The sequence below is a fragment of the Pinus tabuliformis genome, chromosome Q (genome assembly GCF_031772625.1).
Source record: "Pinus tabuliformis cultivar Carrire ecotype Pingquan chromosome Q, CPIR1, whole genome shotgun sequence".
Taxonomy (NCBI): Eukaryota; Viridiplantae; Streptophyta; class Pinopsida; order Pinales; family Pinaceae; genus Pinus; species Pinus tabuliformis.
This window is the reverse complement of record NC_142296.1, coordinates 1,217,455,580-1,217,460,226: the sequence shown is the minus strand read 5'-3', so window position 1 is coordinate 1,217,460,226 and position 4,647 is coordinate 1,217,455,580.

The window sequence follows — 4,647 nt, the reverse complement described above, 5'->3', positions numbered from 1 at the left end:
TTGGTAGGTGCCTCTTGGCTTTGTCTCCACACCTAGGGTTGTAGAAAAGTGTCCCGTGGTTTTTTAATGAGATGTCCTGTTTGTAGATCAGATTTGAAATTGAGACGACGGTGGGAAAAAAGTGGCAAGCATGAAGATTTCTTTCCGGTACAAGCGAATCAAGTGACATAATGTAGAACTATTTATCTGTTTCCCTATTCTCTGTTTTGTCTCTACTAAGATTGGGCACTGTAATCATTAGAAAGAGTCTGTGTTTCTAACTTGTCAAACTAAAGTTGAAAGTGAATGCTATGACCGTGACAACTCTGAGTGGTACACATCTGCATTTTTCCTGATAAATCCCTACTTCAGTATATATCATGATTAATCACGCATATAGTCGTTTCTACGTTTCATAAAATAAAAAAAGTAAACAAAAGAAAAATGTGTTATTAGTGTCATTTCCCAAAGGATAAGGCAAATCTTTATCATTGTCATTCGTATAAAGAATCTTAATCTATCATCGATTATGCTCTGTTGGAACCGATACTGATGAATGCTACGGTACAATGAAGATTAGTGTCATTTATTACCTTGGCTTTATTTTAACATTCACTATCGGATTTATTTTCACTATCACTATTGTAACAATCACGAGTCTCTGAGCTTCGGCACCATGGTGCATAGTAATTAACTCACAATTTTTCATATTATACGTGTAAATCAACCATTTTTTTTAATGGTTTATATTATATATATATATATATATATATATATATATATATAACCTTCGGTTTCATGATGTTGTCACATTTTTTAAAGTTTTAATATATAGTAATAGTCTCTATTATTTTTGTTTTTAATTGTTCTCAACATTTCATTAATTGTGAAAAGATAAAAAATTAAGATATAAATATTTAAAGTTAGATAATTATTTATATATTTATTATTTATCATTTCTTTTTTTTCATAACATTAATTTCCCTTTTATTATTTTTTAAAGATTAGATAATTAAATTATCATAAAAAAAGACATATCGATCTATTATTTTCTTTTCACATCTAGTTATATGAGACTAACAATAAAGATATCATATCAAAAAACATGCAAATAGTTTTATTTTAAATTAATTGATAAATAAACAATATTACACTATATTTATATTAATTTGAATTATTTATTATTGTGATTTTTCATATTAAATAATAATAATTATTATTATTATTAAAAATATTTAATTTCAATTTATGTGAATTATTTGTTCCTACTTTATGGTGGTGGATTATCGTATTTATTTCAAGTCCACGCTTTATTTTCTACTTTTTCTGTAAATTCAAAAATAATTTTATAATTGTGTAGTAGTTTTATTTCTATTATTTTTTTCACTGAACGAGCTATAGGACATAATTCCCTTGGTGGGGGGATTTTAGTTTTTCTATTTGTCACTTCAAATAATTAGAAAAAAACTAATTTTGTGAGTGGTCTTTGCATATGTGAGTGCTCTGACACTGAGACTCATATAGTTATGCAAGTACAGTGCCCAATCATTCCAAAACTCATGCAGTTGGAGGTGCCTAAACTTATGTCCAACTCATTATGCAAAGGAAGTGTATTTTACCTATACGAGGGGGGAAATAGTGGAAGGGGATTGATTTATTTGTTCTTCTCTGACAATAGGGCTTAGGTGTTCATTATGATTTTATCTGTGCAAGCACAAATGATTGGGTAGGCAGTAGTTGGACCAAAGCATAAGATTCACCATCAACATCTCGCAATGTAGCAACAACTATATTAGCCATCAATTCACAAGAGTAAATGATTAACTCTAAAATAAAATTAAAGAGCAGTTGGGTAGAGTTCTCATTCTAGAGCTATGGAGAATGGGGAGTTTTAGAGTTGCTTTGACAGTGTGCTATTGCTCTGAGCATTGGTGTTAGAATTGAATCTTTTTCCACGAGGTATGTGAAAGAGAACATGATAATTAAAATTAGTATGCTTCATTGTGCAAAGTTATTACAATGTTCAACTTTTGTATTGGGAACACAAAAAAGTATTATGTTTTATTGAGTAGATCTTTTGTTGTGCACATGACGGGGTATTTTTGGATTAAAGGGGTGTGCATAGGAAAACTAAGGTTAAATTGTTATTATTTTTATTATGTTTCATTGTTCGGAGCTTTGACTGAATGGAAGATGGGGAAAGTATGTTGATTTTTCGAATAAATGTTTACGTTAGCTCGAAAGGAAAATAGAGAATTGTGCAAATTAAGTTGTGGAAATATTTTGAAATTAAGTTACCGAGAGAAAAACAATAACTAAATAAGTAATGATTTACTTTGATATATGGTATAGGCAATGAATTAAATAGAACAATATAGGTAAATGTTATGCATGGAAATTAATTTTGTTAATGTCGAATTTTACATCACAAGTGTAATTGGTCAACACTCAAATGTATCTGGACATAAAAATCTAATAAAATATATATGCTAAGCACATGAAAAATATAAAATAAAATAAAATAACTAACTTTAAATCAAAATATCTTTACCATTAATCCCTAAGATTGAATAACTAAAATAAAATAGCTTGATGCTTAAACCTAGCTCATTCTCGATATGTTAAAGAATATCTAAAAGTAGCTTGAGAACTAACTAGGGTCTTGAATCAGAACAATGGTGCATAGGGATAATGTTACAAGTTTTTCTTGTGTGGAGACACGAGGTATGTGTGGGAGAACAGGGTGCATAGGGAACTTAATGATAGAAGGTTTCCTTTTGCAGAGCTTTTACTATGAAGAGAACGAAGTATGTACGGGAGAGAAGTTGCATAGAGATTTTATTTTAGAGCTATGGAGAACAAGGAGTTTCGCAAATGCTCTCAAAGTGCGTTATTGCTTTGAACATTGGTGTTTGAATTGAATCTTTGTGGAGGAAGGGGTATGTATGCACAAGCTCTAATTTTTCGTTCTTCTTTTCTTTCCCAACTCTAAGTAATCTGACTCTCTTCTGTTTTCCATAAACAAAATTCTCATAGAATTTTAAATCAACATGCTTCAAACCTGGCAACAAATTTCTTGAGTGAAGAATCTACATCCCCTTCTCTCTCATGTGCCTGAGCCTATGATGCCATAATGTCATATCTTCTCCTATAGAGGTTAATGCATTAACAAAATTATAAATACCATTGCATAAATACAATGTACCAACCTTTCCTCCTTTCGCTATTACCAAGGATCCTTTAGTGATCTTCCAGGTTTTATCTATTAAATTAGTTACGCAACCTTCACCTCCCAACTGCCCTGTTGAAATTAGATTTTTCTTTAGATCTAGAACATGCCTTACCTCCTTCAATAGCCACTGATGTCGATTTTGCTGTTTTATGAAAACTGTACCCATTCCAATGATTTTACAGGGTTTATCATCACCCAATCAAACCTGTCCAAAATCTCCTTGAACATAATCATAAAAATGTTTCCTATTAGGTGTGGCATGGAATGAGGCCCCTGAATCTACCACCGAGTCATCAATAATATTTTCTAATGAAAAAATCAAAGCATATTGCAACACATCACCTTTTACATTCGCTTCATGATTAGTTTCTTGTTGCGTGTCTCCTTCTTTTCCCTTTCGAGACTTGAAGTCTTTCTTCAGGTGTCCTTTCTTCCCACATTTACAGCACACTATCCCTAATCTGGACTTGGATCTACCTTTTCTTGAGTTACTGCAATATCCAGGGCTCTTTCCTCTTTCCATTTTTCTTCCTCTAGTCTCTGCAGTCAAAGCATTACATGATGTCTTACCGGAGGTTGTCCGTCGCATTTCCTCGCTAAGGATTGCACCGACAACATCATCAAACTTTAAAGTACTAGATCCAGACATAGAGTTACTAATGGCCATAACTAAACCATTCCAACTTTCTGGCAATGAACACAGAAATAACAGAGCCCTAACTTCATCATCAAAAGTTACCCCTACAGAACTTAACTGACTGGTAACTGTATTAAGTTCATTTAAATGATCAACAACAGATCCACCTTTTGACATTTTCATATTAAATAAACTCTTCGTAAGAAATACCTTATTTGAGACCGAGGGCTTTTCATACAGTTTGGCCAATGTTGACATTAAACCTTTGTTGTCGTTTCCTTTGAAATATTAAACGCTACTGACGCTGCTAGGCACAACTGTATTGTTCCAAGTGCCTTTCTGTCGAGAATATCCCATTCTATGCCTATCATACTCATCGACTTCTTTGCCTTTCCGTTCAATGGTTGGTACAGATCTCTCTAATACAGATAATCTTCCATCTGCATCGTTCGCGGCTGGTAGTTTTGGCCGTTGAATTTTTTGACCCTAACCCTACCATCTTCTGCCATTGCTCCCACTCGAACCACGAACCCTTCTCTCCTCCGAGTTTATCAGCTAAATAGACCTTCGACTCTGATACTAGTTGCTAGAAAATTATATATTACAGAGCAATGGAACACATAAAATATTGCAGAAATATAAACACAGAAAACACATAAAACAAGAAAGACACGGATATATGTGGTTCACGTAGTTTGGGCTACGTCCGTGGAGAAGCAGCCAGTCCTTATTTTTATATTATCCAACAAACTAAAGAGATACAACCTACAACAAATCCACTGTAATTCCTTTTTCGCTC